The 15,934-nt window shown below is 31.8% G+C and overlaps 1 non-coding gene across 1 annotated transcript; it reads left to right on the forward strand.

Moving 5' to 3' along the window:
- Positions 1–8,778: 8,778 nt before the first annotated feature.
- On the forward strand, positions 8,779–8,855 carry TRNAT-UGU (transfer RNA threonine (anticodon UGU)). The gene has a single exon. It is a non-coding gene; the product is annotated as a tRNA-Thr (tRNA).
- The last annotated feature ends 7,079 nt before the right edge of the window (positions 8,856–15,934 follow it).

A 15,934-nucleotide genomic window follows, 5' to 3' on the forward strand; every position in this document is an offset into this window, starting at 1 on the left:
GAAGTGAAAATTACGAGCTTTGACACTAGTTTTGTGTATAAGATAGATAAAAATTTGTGTAATTTAGATTTGTAAGAAGAATTATTAGATAGTGCGATAAGTAAGATCAATAGAGAATGAAAGATGAATTACTCTCATGATTGTTTAGGTTTTTAGGGTTACATTAACCCATGACACATAAAACTTTCATTGGGAATAAATGACGTAACACAAGAACAAAAATCAAAGATAAATATTAGTAATTAGTTGTTAGATTAATATTTATTCTTTTGTTCGAGTTTGAACACAAGACTTACAAACTCCCGGCCTAATGCATAACTGTACATTTAGGAACAAAGTTAAGTTAATAATGGTTGACCTAATTTGTATTATTCCATGATTCATAACTGATTATTGCCAATCCATCATTAATTATTTAATAATTAATCAAACAAGATGATCATGAAATTTTTGCAATCCTAATCAACAAACAGCAAAGAAGGAAATGTGTAGAAGTTAATATGCATATTGCCAGGTTTTGCTAATTAAATCCCCATATTCCATAATCTATTTCGTCACACTTAAGAAATTAGTAATATTTTAAAGCAGCCTAATGATAAGCTATTCTAATGATAAGCTGATGATCATTCATCCCAAACATGCACACATTTATAATATCGATTTCTTATAATGAATGTTAATTCTAATTCAATTTCTCTGACCTAATAGATGAATATATGCCACCAGGATTTGGATAATTGTAGATATGTATCATCTTTAATAATAGAACTGGATAATTCACACGTTATGCGTGCAGCCCATCCAAGGCTGAGCTTCATCATTCTGATCTGGCAGATTGAACTAACATTTAAATACTTCAATTTTAAAAAAAAAATATTATTTCACCAAAAATATACATATTTATTATGACGAGAAGTGGGAAAAATGCTTAGGTGACCATTGTTGTATTTATCATGAAAAAAATTAAACACATTGTTGCACACCATTCTTTTTATTAATATATATATTTTACATTTTACATGTGTTCATCAGGAATATTTTCTTATATTTTTTTTATTATAGTGTGTGTTGGACATTTATCCATAGTCAAGAGACATTGTTTCGGCTAATTATTATTTCAATTATATTTCATCCATTCCTTTAAGGTCATTACTATTAAACCGACTTTTTTTAAAATGCTGATTGGATGATCACCTTCAAATATGAGTCACAGATCGAGTCAGATCATAATATATATTCTGCTTTCTTCTTCAAAAAAATATATATTCTGCTTTCAATATTCGATCTAATGCCTCAATAAATGTCATTCTTACCTTTTTTTTCTTAGTATAAAATGTCATGCTTGCCTAACATCTGGCAAAACTAGGTATGATCATCATACTTGTAAGAATGTCAACTATATTTTTAAGACTAGCATGTGTTGAATTTTAAATTTCAACACATTTTATTATTGAGAGGTTTGCTTAAAACTTGAGAGGTTTGCTTAAAGAATCTGAACCCATTTTATTATTTCAACCTGACTAATGTACTGTTGGTGGTCAATGTCCGTATGCCCTAAATAATTTTTCCAGCATCAATGCCGTCCTACTTTAAGAAGAGTAAAAGCTAGAGATTATAGTTGAATTTCCATATCGTACGAAGCGTGATTTACATTCTTTTTAGCACATTATTAATTACATTTTTTTTATGGGTTTTTCTATCCTATGCAACATTGCATAGGTTAAGGTGCAATAAATATCCCTCTTTATCAACATAAACTATCAACATAAATGTATTTTTTAATGAAAAATGATAAAAACAAAAAATCTTCTCTCCCCTATTAACCATTCTATTTAGTGTAATTTGTATCTTATGAAAAACTAAGAAAAAAGAATATTAAATACTAGTCATCTTCTAAATACAACTCAGTGTAGTTAATCTTTATTTTTCCACACTATTTTCTCCTTCAACGTTAATTCTTTTCACACTATTTTTCTTGCTATCTAAATTTTTGGAGTTAAATTTGTTGATGTTAATTAAATTCTACCATGATATTCCTGATGTGAATCTCATGTCCTAATGCATGGATAATTTTTTCTTGCTTCATTCTAATATTCATGAGTTGGATCTCTCGTGTTAATCCATGGATAAATTTTTCTGGCTTCTATCTAATATTCCTGATGTGGATCTTACTAATTTGTATAATTCTTTCTGGCTTTTATCTACACGAATTTTTTTTCCAAAAAATTATAAATTGATAGAGAAATGTGGTTGCATATTATCTGTGGATAATTTTCCATGTTTTTATTACCAGAAGTAATCTTTATTGTTGCAGTATGAAATTATAAAAAAAAAAAATTGAATGATTAATAGATGGAGTAACAAACCACTTTTCAAAAAAATAATATAATTAATATGTTAGTTTATGTTGAAGAAAGTGATACATTTATTGCATCTTAACCTATGCAATGTTGCATAGGATAGACAAACCCTTTTTTTATTGATAAGACGATTTTTTAAGATTTACAACACTCACGTAACTTTTGCACCAATCACTTACTCTAAATCCCGATGATTGTGATTTAGGTTTGAATATAATAAATTATTTATAATTCTTATGGTAAATTTTGTTAAGGTTTGTGGCTCTTTTCAACAAGACTTTATTAAAATATGGTTGAACTCGAAATTACTAGAGCTAGAGACAATATAAAAAAAAAAAAAAAACTACCGGTGAATTTTAACCAAGCAATTTGAGTTGGTCAATTGAGTTGTTAGGTTAATCACGTCAACCCATACTCATGATCACTATTGGTAAAACAGAAGAGGTGATCCTCTCTTAAATTTCAACAGGCTAAACACCGATTGCCAACTCTTTCCTTGAACGGCATAGCATCTTTTATTGTCTAAACTCACTATCGTGTTTCTTACTACTTATGATATGATTATGACATGGCACTTCGATTCAAATTAAAAACGATGATTATGACGTGTCATTACAAGTTACTTAAATTTTAGAAAAGGAATTGTTCACCGTTTTCAGCCACAATCTTGTTGTGCCGTACAAACAATCACTTCCTAGCTATCTCCTTTCAATCTAATTTTTCATGAAAATATCACCTTAATTCTTCTATTGCAAAACACAGCCAATAATTCATATTTGAGAATATCACAAAACAAACCTTGAATGACGGCAAAAAATTTAGTCCACCCAACACAACCTTAGAGAGAATAATAATAGTAACTATTCTATCATGATTCATGAAGTATAATAGAATATAGGTGGCATTTAGGGTGGGTGAGGGAAAGAGTTTCCCACCATGAGAAAGTTATTTTAAACCATTAGATTAGAGAGAAACATTGATTTTATCATGGTCTATCTACACTGTATTTTTTTTTGCTCTTTCATCATCTTCTTCAACCCAACAACCCCCAGCAGACCCGTCCTCCTTTCAATGCCCTCACCACTTCCAACCACCGCCGTCGCCGCCGCCTCTTCCACTCTCCCCCTCCCTCCGACAGGCCACCCTCTCTTCCGTAAAAGACGTTGTTGTCAACTACAACGGCAACACATTCATAACAAACTCCACCTGAACCTTTGTATGGATAGTCACCGTGACACGCCTCAATCTTGTTAAATCTCTAATAGTAGCACTACTGGTTTCTTAAAATAAAAATTCACACACTTGTATCTTCTACCTCCATTGATGTGGTTGAAAGCTGTTTAATTATATTCCAAAAAAATTAAAAAATTATAATGCTTATTCATGATAGTCAATTATAAAGCTCATCCATAAAATTATACAATGATTCACCCGTTTGTTTTGTGGATTTTTTCACATGGTATGTTAACATTGTTTTTTACATGACGGTGGATTGGAAGAATTGGGTATGATGTAGATTCAACATGACGGTGGTGAAAGACAAAGTGAGTGAGGTTGTGGATGATATTGCTGGTGGTGGGTGGCATGGAGGAGAGACAAGGGTTGGGGTGAGTGAGGTTGAAGACAAAATGAGAAAAGATATGATGTGGGCAGTCTATAATATGATCAGTGTTCCTCTTTGATCTAATGGTTTAAAAAAACTTTCCTATGATAGGAAACTCTTTCCCTCACCCACCCTAAATGCCACCTAGAATATATGCTATAGAACATTGCAGATAAACTCCACCCTACGCCTTTCTTGCATCGTATATGAAACGTATGGTCACAACATAGACACATACATTTATGCCATTATTACGATATGGCATGGGAAGTTATGCGATATCTATCCCTTCATTGCACCCTCATATCATATTGACCACTAAATAATGACTATTTTACGCTATACGTATAGAAGATGAATAATTTGATTCTGAAAATCAAGATATAAATATGGAATTTGTCTTTCTTTTTATTGATTTTGATTAGGGTGGGAATAAGTTGGACCAAGAGCTAATTTTTGCAAGTCTTGAGTTTGGTCGGTTAAATAAATTACGATTTAGGTCTGACCTGCAACCTATTATAAACTATTTTTTTTTTTTTGAGAGATATTATAAACTTGTTTATTAGGTTCGAGTTTGACACTACGGTCTGATATATCTTATTAGTATGTTTGAAAATTTATTTAATATGAACGTAATTAAATAAGTAATATGATATACGGTTAAAATTTTATTTCATGGGCATAGTTGTGTAGTTTTTTTTTTTTTTTTTGAACAAGCGGGATAGTTGTGTAGTTAATTTGAAAGGGGTTATAAAAAGAAAGGTATATATAAAAAAAATCTCATTTTTATTTGTAAGAATAATTTGGACCAATCTTATGACACTTTATTATTTGTATCTAAATTAATTTGTAGCGTGAAACTACAGTGGGATGTTGATATATATGTTGTGGCTGGAAATAAAAATGTAAGGTCCGTTCGGTGTACATGATATGATAGAGACAAGATAATATTAGAAAATGGATAAATATAGATATGATCGTGATGGGATAGACACTTATTATATTATGCGTTTGATGTATACATGATGATAATATTGTTTTATCTTATTATATGTTTGGTGCACACTTGTTATTAACATGATAACAAATTAACAACGCTGTAACATATTCATCTCCACCGTTCGTCCCCTACGTCATTCCATTAGACTAGAAACAACACCATTATTTGATCTGAAAATCTTCCAACTCCATTTGATTTTTAGGTCACATATATACAAAGTTAGCACAGTTTATTCATAAATAGAAACCAAATCGAGAGATGATGGAGAATTATTTGAATTGGAATTAGGGATGTCAAGGGTATTCATTGATACGCATAGTATGATACCCGTCTCCATCCTGTTTGATAAATATGTTACCCGTGTCCGCCTCGTACCTGCGTGGTTACACGCTTTATGGATAACCCGCGGGTATTCATGGATACCCATGCATTTTTTAATTTATTTATTTTTTGATAGAAAAAATAACTTATTTTTAATTACCAAAAAACTTCAACTTTTAAACATCCATACATAATCCATTCAAATTTCATAAATCATACATAATCCATACAAAATTCATGATTCTTACATCATGTGTTTCAATTTATGAAGGAACGAAATAAATGACATAAAAGAAAAGTAACCAAGACACATATAAAGAAATTACTGAACAAAGAAGTGATGAATTTTTTCAAGAAATTTTTTTTAGTTTCACACAAAAAGATTAAATCAATTCCCACGTAGAAATTTAGAAACAAATTGAACTATTCGTGTATTAATCTAAAATTAGAAAGCTCTAAAATATAAAATAAAAAAAAAATAATCATGCTAAGAAGAAGAAGAAGAAGAAGAAAACCTGGGTGCACCAAAAGGGAAGAGAAAGAGAAAGTTGACATAAGAGAAAAGTTGTCTTACAGTCATACAATAAAACTAAACTATGGTTTTTTGAGACCTCAAACTCATATATAGGGGTGTTTGCGGTGCGGTTTGGTTCGGTTTTGAGGCTAAAAGTCATTCGAACCGCAAGATAAAAAAGCATGCAGTTTGGTTTGACTGACTTTTAAAATGAAAACCAAATCAAACCAAACCAATGCGGTTTGGATTGGTTCGGTTGTTGCGGTTTTTTGCGAGACAATAATTTTTTTTTGCTCAACGTTAAAATCAAGTTAAAAGTTAAAAACAACTTATTTTCAACAATGTTTCAAATTTGATCCAACATTACAATTTTATTTTCATCCTCCCATCAACATAAACTAAATTAAAAACACGAAGAAAAACAATTCTCTTCGGTAAAAAATTTAAAAGTCTAAGATTTTATCATTCTCTAAAAGTTTACATTGAGTTTCTATTAAAGATATATCTAACATAAACATATATGCAAATTCAAGATATATCTAACATAAACATATATGCAAAAGTGCAAGTATAATTAAATTAAAGCACATAAATGCAATTTTAAAATCAAAAACATAGAAAAGAAAACTTAACAAGAGGAACAATATGTCTTAGTAAAAAAAATAAGATTGGAATTGATCATCAATCCTACGCTGAAGCATATGGATTGGAATTAGGAAGAAAATAGTTGGAATTGATATAGATTGGAATTGGGAAGAAAATTGGGAAAAATAATGAAAAAAGAACAAAAAATGAAAAAAAGTAGAAGTAGTGGGAGTCGAATGAGATCTTGTGAGGAATAGAGGATACGTGTTTGATAGCTTTATGTTATCAGGTTATTAACCCATCAAAATCTAATGATAAAAATAATAAAGGGTGAGTAGGATATGATTATAAATGAGTTTAAGTTATCATTTCATGTTGGTGCACCAAACAACGGATTGAATCAAGATATGATAGTTTTATCATATTTTGTCTTCCTATCATGTTCACCAAATGAACCCTTAGCTTTTTACCAAGTAATGTGGTAGTGAGAGATATTTTTATAAAGTCCAGTTCAATATATTTTCTATTTGCATAAGCTAATATCATTATGTGATTATAAAAGGGTGAAAAATAATGTGGTAGTGAGTTTGTTGTTGTTGTTTCGACTCTGTTGTGGTTATGAATCACTGTGTGGTGTGCTTCCATCTACGACGGCCTCAATGATGGTGGCTTGCCACCATCGCCGTAGATTTCCATCGCTGCTTATTCAACACGTTTTTGTTTTTAATTTGGTTTTGTTCTCCATAAGACCAAAACCAAACCAAAATACTGGTTTGTATTTTGGTTTTGTTCATATTGAGGCCGTAGATTCAACATCGCTGCTTCACCACTTTTTTTTCTTTTTCTTTTCCAATTTGGTTTTGTTCTCCATGTTAGGTTGTATTTTGGTGGGTTTTTCGTTTCTTCGCATTTTGGTTCTTATAACCGTGGTAGTTAGTCTCATACCACTTTTGTGTAAGTTTTTAATGTCGTAACACCTCTAGGTTGATCTCTACACTTTGGTGCAGTTCATTGGATCAAGTTTATGTCCCTTTGGTTATTTATCAACATGCACTTTACCGTGTATTTAAGCTAAAATGCTCCTAAAAATAAGTGGGCATGTCTTAGCCGGGAAAGTCTTTCATGGACACAACCCCAAATAAATATTAATTAGACACACTCACATGAAATTAACAAAATTAAATAAAAAGTTTAATCACATTAATTGATATCTTGTAATTTTATTTTCCTTTAATTTTTTCTTGATTTTATGTGTCTCCAAATATTTTTATTTAGATTTGTGTCCAACTAAGTGTGTCTCGTTTTAGTAAATATATTATATCTTTATTTACACTCTCCTACATTGTTGTATTTTTGTTTCCAAAATGAATTTTCTTGAGTTGTTAACTTCAAAACTTGGCCATCATTAGAGGAATTGAAACTCTTCAAAATTGTTTTCTTTCTGAACTCTCAGAAGATTGCTGTTGACACTTTAGGTTTGGCAGAAAAACATAAGTAAAAGATAAAAATGTCCGTCGACAGTTAATTGCCCACAGTACTGCTGATGAAGTTATATTGGTAAATTATTGGTGTTTTTCAGCTAAACACTACATGAACATCATTCTTCGAACTCTCAAAGTCGGAAGTCCATGAAGATTCAATAATGTGGACTAGTTGGTGACTTGCTCCTATGTAATAGACCATAATTATCTTGTCAAGTCACTCTCATCCTTTAATCTGATTACGATTGTTGGAAATCATGAAAATATCAATAAACACAATGTGGTTCACAGGATTTCCCTACCCTGCGGAGTTTGTCCTTTTATTAAATTGGTTACCATTACCAACAATAGAAGTGATTCTCATGCAAACAAATTTTTCTGTTCATAGATAGCATTCGTCATCACTTCTCTCCTAATCGGAAGTGGACTCAACCTAATTCAATGATTTTTTTTTTTGAGGGAACCTAATTCAATGAATTGAAGACAAATGAGTTGATGTAGGCCACATGCGACAATAACGTTTTTTATTTTTATTTTTTATACAATAACGTTAAAAAGAAAGGAAGATTGAAACATAATTTATGGAATTCTTCAAATTAATTCTTATTAAAATATATGAAAATCTCTCAATTCAGCCCTTACTATAAAGAGATTAACATATTTTATATATTTCAGGTGCTACTTATTACATTAGTTTACGTAATAAATTGATGGTTCTACAAGAGAATGTATTTGTAGCTTGAATAATGAGTTACATATTGTACCTAATTATGATAATAAGAATATACGTACTTAAATATTAATATGACAATAAATATCAGAATAGTTCGTATGATAATTTTATAAAAGTATTATTCATCGATTAATGTTGTTTTAAAAATACATTTTTTTCAAAACAATTATGTTAATAAGTTGCCCTTATAGCTCAGTGGTAGAGCGTCAGTCTTGTAAACTGAAGGGCGTGAGGGCAGTTCGATCTTGCGTGAGGGCGGCAGTTCGATCTTGCGTGAGGGCAATATTTATTACTTATATGGTTTTAAAAGCATGTGTTGGTGCACTCTCAGCCTCCTGATGACCTCCGCCCGCTTCTTAGGCTAGATGCTCAAGGAACTATGTTCCTGAGAGCTTAGTTTTCCTTTCTTTTTTGCTGTTTTCTTCCTTCAGTTTTCTTTTATTAGCATTGTAACCAAAAAAAAAAAAAGCGTGAGGGCAATATTTATTTATATATGGTTTTTTTTATAATAAATTTACTTATATGGTTTTTTTTTATAATTAATTTATTTGTATTTTATAAATTGAGGGCAATATTTATTACTTATATGGTTTTAAAAGCGTGTGTTGGTGCACTCTCAGCCTCCTGATGACCTCCGCCCGCTTCTTAGGCTAGATGCTCAAAGAACTATGTTCCTGAGAGCTTAGTTTTCCTTTCTTTTTTGCTGTTTTCTTCCTTCTGTTTTCTTTTATTAGCATTGTAACCAAAAAAAAAAAAAGCGCGAGGGCAATATTTATTTATATATGGTTTTTTTTTTTATAATAAATTTACTTATATGGTTTTTTTTTATAATTAATTTATTTGTATTTTATAAATTGAAGAAAAAGAACTATTACTATAATCACCCCATCATATGTATAGTGCTTAATTTTATTATTTATCTTTTTATTATTGTACATGAGAAGAGTGAATTTTATGTGTATTACAAAGAAAACTATTTTAATGAGTAAATAAATATCCACATTACAAATTTATCGAGCAACATGACATTCTGTAATGGAAAAAAAATGAAAAGAAAGAAATTACATTCATTGATCGGTGTCATTAATTATATATTTTTAAATAAAGATGTTTATTACATTTCATTAATAATAATATCGTTGATACAATTAGGGATTTCAAAATAAATAGTGGGACTAGCTGATAATGCGGCTTCTCTTGCTAGAACAAGAACTACCTCATTTGTTTGTCGTTGGTTAAACTCCATCCGAGAGTTTGAAAAGTGGGAAGTGAAAAGTCTTTTACATCGTGGAGAGTTTTTAGAGAGTGCTTTCTAATGTGTTAGGCTGAACATCAAATATATAAATTACCTGTTAACGTGTGTAACATACAATGATCCACATGAAGACAATTATCATAGTTTCTACCACTATTGTGCAATAGTAAATGTGTGGCGTGCGACCAGTGTTTGACATTTAATCGAACATTTGCTGAATCAATACAATAATGTGCCCGACATCATTTTAAAATTGTCGCAGTAGGTAACACCAGCTTAAGAGGAGTCCATTGCCACCATATTGTGGAGTATTTGGAACTTTAAAAACCTTACATTGTGGCAACAAGTGGCAGAATCAAGTAGCAATATAGTGGAGAGATCTAAGCATGTTTTAGAGAATTGGAGGAGGACAAAATGGGAGTAGCAAACCACAATGTTGCCATGCACAACTGTAGCGGACGGAAACCAATAACAACCTCGACAGACTTCATCCAGACGGGTTGCCAAGATCAAGTGGAGAAAGTCTGAGCGTGGTAGGCTCAAGTGCAATGTCGACGTCTCCTTGAATTTCAGAAACAAAGTAGGCATATGTATGTGCATTCAAGATGAAGAAGGCTGCTATGTACTCTAAAAAAACTATGTGGTTCACCCCATTGTGTTCAGTTGATACAAGGGAGGCTTTGAGGATTTATAGATAAGTCTTAATTTAAGGTGTTTTTAGCATTTGAATTCAATAATATTTGTGGATCTTTGGTCTTACTTTAGAGCTATTTTATTACAAAAAAAATTAGTTTTCATGTCTAGACCAAATAATGAAGAAAGAAGGAAACTTGTATGAAGCAAGAGCAAGGCATGGACAAAGAGCAAGAAAAAGAGGTAGTAGGATGCGCACGGTCTAGGCGCCTATCTAGTACGACCGTGCACATGGTTGAAGGGTTTGGAGGAAAAATTTGTTAGAGAGTTGCGCACGGTTCGTGCACCAACCTAGTATGATTGTGCGTCCTTCCTAGTCTGCAAAAGTTTAACAATTTTTGAAGACAAGCACAATTGTGCGCCTTCCAAGTACGATCGTGCGCCATCTGCAGTCAGAAATAGGCTTCACATCAGAGCCAAAATGACATCTTTCACACTTGTAATCTTGCTACAAAGCTCTTACTTTTTGTTTAAGTTTTGTTCTTTATTTTTCCACTTTACATTCTTGTCTTTTATTTTCTGTCTTTACAATTCCTAGTCATTTATCTTTATGTCTTTTATTTCCATGTCTTTAAATTTTAGTCCCTTGTCTACTATGATCATGTGTGAGTAAACTCTGACGGTGAGAAAAACACAAGAAGGGGGGTTGAATTGTGTTTTGAAAAATTCTTCGTTTCTCCTAAAACTGAACACACTTGATCAGAAGCTAAGTGAGACAGCTTCTGAAGTGGTAATCAGAATCTAAATGCAGCGGAATAAAACAGAGAGAGAGAGAGAGAGAGAGAGAGAGAGAGAGAGAGAGAGAGAGAGAGAGAGAAGAAGAACGACACAAAGCAATTATACTGGTTCCTTCCACAATCCGGAAGTAGTCTAGTCCCCCTTGCACTTCCAAGGAGATTTCACTAAGAGTAATATCTAATTACAATTGTTCAAGCACACAGGCAAGAGACTTCCTTTGCTCAAGCACACAAGCAAGAGACTTCCTTTGCTCAAGAACACAATCAAGAGACTTCCTTTGCTCAAGCACAACTGCAAGAGACTTCCAACTAAACAAAATTACACAGAAAATTGTTTAAGGTTGAACACTTGATATACAATCAGAGGTGCTCACAGTACAAATCAGATACAGACTCAATGACTTAAGAATTTCTAAGATATGACTTTGAGACACATAAATTCTAATTGAATGCAGAACAATTTCAGCAGAGGTTTGACACTTGTAAAAATGTTGTGAGTCTTTCGTTTAGCGTTCTAGCATTAACGTTCTCGCATTACCAATTCTCTAAGTCTTCACTCCTTTATATAGAGGTGTGAAAGAGACGTTGTGAAATTGCCAGCACATCAAAGAGTCGTTGTTGAAGCTTGATCTTTCACCAATGATCTTTTGCCTGATTTGGTTGTTGTCCTATGAAGAACCAATTTGAAATCCATTCCTTATCCAAAGGAACATCTATGCAGGCGAAGCCGTATTCTGGAGCTGTTTTCTTGTCTTGTAGCGTAGACACAAAACAGAGTAGTGGAGAAGGTGGTTGTACAGTTCGTACAAAGTACAATGTCAACGCTTTCATCCAAAATTGCAAGCACATGCCTTCAAACACCTTTGAAATGACCGTTGCAAGATTCCACTAATCTTTTGTTGTGTTTTTGAATCCAATAGACAACTTTTGCAGTGATGATTCTTCAATCCTTGAATCTTTTGCAAATCCAGTTGATCTTCAGCTTCTGGTGAAATGACTTCTGATGAGGTAGCTTCTGATAACGCATCTTCTGATAACTCAGCTTCTGATGATGTGGCTTCTGGACCTCTTGTCTTCAGAAGCAGTAATCTTCAGGAGCACCATTTCTTCAGGAGCGCTTTACTCAATTCAGAAGCAGCTTGACTTCAGGAGCGCTTTCCGTCTTCAGGAGCGTATTGCCTTCAGAAGCGTCTAAGCTTCATTTTCTTTTGCTCTTTTTTTGCTCATTCAGAACCAATTAATGATGTAACTTTTTAACTGTGGTCCTGTACACTTGAACAAATGTTAGCTAGTCCAATTTACAATTTTTAATACCTTGGTATCATCAAAACTCTTTAAGGTTCATTGTTAAACACATTTTGTTCCAACAAACTCTTCTAGTATTAGGATTGTGGGAAAAATCTAATGATTTGATCCACATACAAACCCAAATGTAGACTCTATTTTATATGAAATTGCTTTCTAATCTATTCTTATCGTCTTTAAATTTGATATCTAATATTAAACGAAGAACCGAAAGGTGAAGTTTAATATTGATATCGAATCAAAATTCAAATATCAAACGAAGAACTAAGAGGTGAAGTTTGATATTGGAACATATGAGATTAGACAAGTCTCTCAAAAATTATGAGATAGGTTTGATCATCAGTGACAGATCCATAAATTTTTACCTGAGGGGTCAAGATTTTATATAATAAATATTTATACAAATTTTTTATCATTGTGTAAGTGATAAAATAATAACATCATTATTATTAGAAAAATAGTTGAGATTAGAAACACTACACTGTTATATTTAGAAAATTGAAAGATTCCTTAACTTCCACAAATTTAAATTTTTCTTTATGTATCATTATATTTAAAAGAGTATTGTAGAATTTTGCTCATATTCAACACTATAAAAAATTCTCTCTCTATATTATGTGAAAAAAATCATTCAAAAATTAATCTCAAATGCATTTGCACATTTGATTATGTAAAATTCATGGGGGCAATCTTTTATTTTAAGATGGACAATCTATAATCAAAATATCAAATATTTCAACACATAACATAAATATTAGTGGGGGCAATTGCCTCCAATACAATATACTTGGATCAGTGCCTGGGTTTGATTGCTTTTGGGATAATAAGGTTGCGGTCAAAGGGTCTCAATGATAATTAACTATGACAATAGATTTGATTATTGTTTAGTTACATTTATATATTTTGACAGGAAACATGATATACCAATTGAATGCTTTGTCCTTCGAAACATTACATTATAGAATATAGAAATAGATAAGGAATGTAATGAATTAAACATTGAGATGAAAAACTAAATCACATGACGCTTTTTAATATCTGAGTTTTAAACCAAACAAACATTGCTCTTAACAAACTTATTCATTTTCAGCTAATCAAAACTAAAAATTAGTTGGTAACTGCTTTAACTCTTTGTGTGTCGATACTCTTTTTACTATTTGATAGAATCGTGTACTTGCGGGACTATCACTTACCATGTTATTCAGTGGATTCATGACTTACATCTATCAAATGTCGAAAATAGCAGATGACTATTTGAATCGAGGTATTGGAGCCATCACCGAATTTGATGTCATTATGGATAGTGACATCCAATATTGTAATTTACATTTAAAAAGAGCTCATGTTGAGTTTATTAGGAGGCAAGCGAACAGGATTGCTTATGAATTAGCAAAGACAAGCACATCCTTACCTAACTTCTGTATATTTGATGAAATTCCGACATGTATTAACAACTTGATTGTAAATGAAATGCTATAAGTATACTTTTCTATAAAATAAAATAAATGAATAACCCAAATTCACTTAGATAGAATGGTAAGAGATGTCTTTCAACACTTAATTAGAGGTTTTAAGTTCAAATTCAACCCTAAAAATACAACAATATTAAATCTTTTAAAAAAGTCCTTTGGCATCCATTGTAGTCATGTCGAACATGATGACTGCAATGAATTTGCACGCAGAGGTTATCCGACTAAAAAAAATTAACCCTAAAATTCTCCTATAAAAAGAATGAATAAGCACCAACAGCGATATTAAGAAAGGCTAGGGCCAACTACATGCCATTGCGTGGACGCAAGTAATTGATCCTTCCATTCTTGGTTCTTCCCATCCACTAGTTTTCCCTTTTCTCCATATTTTTAATGAATCATTATTTTTTGTAGACAAGAATGAATCATTATTTTGGTGTTCTAAAATGTAGGATTAATTTTTCTTTTTCCTTCAAGTTGTCTAATATATAGAAATTTACATCTTCCTTTCAAAAAAAAAAGAAATTTACATCTTAAGATGAATAAATGAGATATTCGAGGTTCGAACTTTGACTTAGATATATATAATATTATTTTATTAATATGCAATATCCTTACTAGCTGAATTAAACTGACAGAGATTAAGGTTACTTAACTAGTCACCAAAATTTGTAAAATGTAACTTTTTTTAAAAAAAAATTCATCAAACTTTTTTTAAAATATAATTAAAGACCGTTGAAAATTTATACATCAATCAATTGGTCCAATGAACTTAGGTAGGATAAAATAGAGATCAACAGAAAGTTTATACAAAATTTTGAAAACATGTTCCAAATTATGTCATTTTTGATATGGAGTTTTTTTTAGAGGAAAATAATATGGAATTAATTCCCAATTTAGTCACGTTAGGGTGTGCAAATCTGGTCTATTACTTTCATAAAATATTAAGTTAGTCATTCACATTGGAGAAAATTTGTCAAGTTAATATCTTCATCCTGCATTTGTTGATCGAGACCTCGTTGATGCTAAATATGCATGTCTATTAGGTAAAAGTCTTCAATGTGCATGACAAATTATAGGTTGATGAAATTATAAGATTCTTTGTTTGGCTTATTGCGCATGTCAAATTACCAAATGACTCCATTAGATTAATCATCATATGATTAATGATGCCTTAGGTGCAAGATGTGTGCGACTGAAGAGAAACTATGCACAAAATGAGGGATTGTCCGAAAGCCAAAAGAATTTGGAATATGTTGTATTTTCATAATTCTCAAGTCTTTCTAATGTCTAAATGTTATGATTAGATTAATCATTTTGCTTTCGAGAAAGATGAACAAACTCTTTTTGATTGCTTGTTGGTTCATATCAAAAGCTCGCAACGAAGAGCTTTTTCTAACACTACATAGGGAGACTAGGAAGCTTTCAATCTAATTATTACGCATTATGAAGCAACTATTAGGAGTTCGGATTCCGTCATTACATACATGGAACCTTGCTTGGTTGTTTGGAAACCTCCATCAATGTTGATGGTAACTCTCTTAGTAATCGAAAATGCTATGATTTTGGAGGTTTAAACCATGACATTAATGTAAATCGGATATCAAGTTCCTTCAGCGGTTGTGTGGCATTACTACCAATACGAATGCAGAGCTGCAAGCTATCTCTCGCGATCTTGAGATGACTTGGTGTCATTTTTTTTAAGGAGCTTGGAGTCATGGTTTTTGCTATTTTAAAAAATTGAGGATGAAATTGTCACGCTGTTATTTCAAGAACAAAATGATCGATTTTTGTTATTCCATCTATTTACCTCAAACCCTTTGCACTCACCGTCATTTCCTTCCCATGCAAAGCATCCCAATTTTAGTACTCTAACAA

The sequence above is a fragment of the Medicago sativa genome, chromosome 8 (genome assembly GCF_051527215.1).
Source record: "Medicago sativa cultivar Bolivia chromosome 8, Bolivia_mono, whole genome shotgun sequence".
Lineage (NCBI taxonomy): Eukaryota > Viridiplantae > Streptophyta > Magnoliopsida > Fabales > Fabaceae > Medicago > Medicago sativa.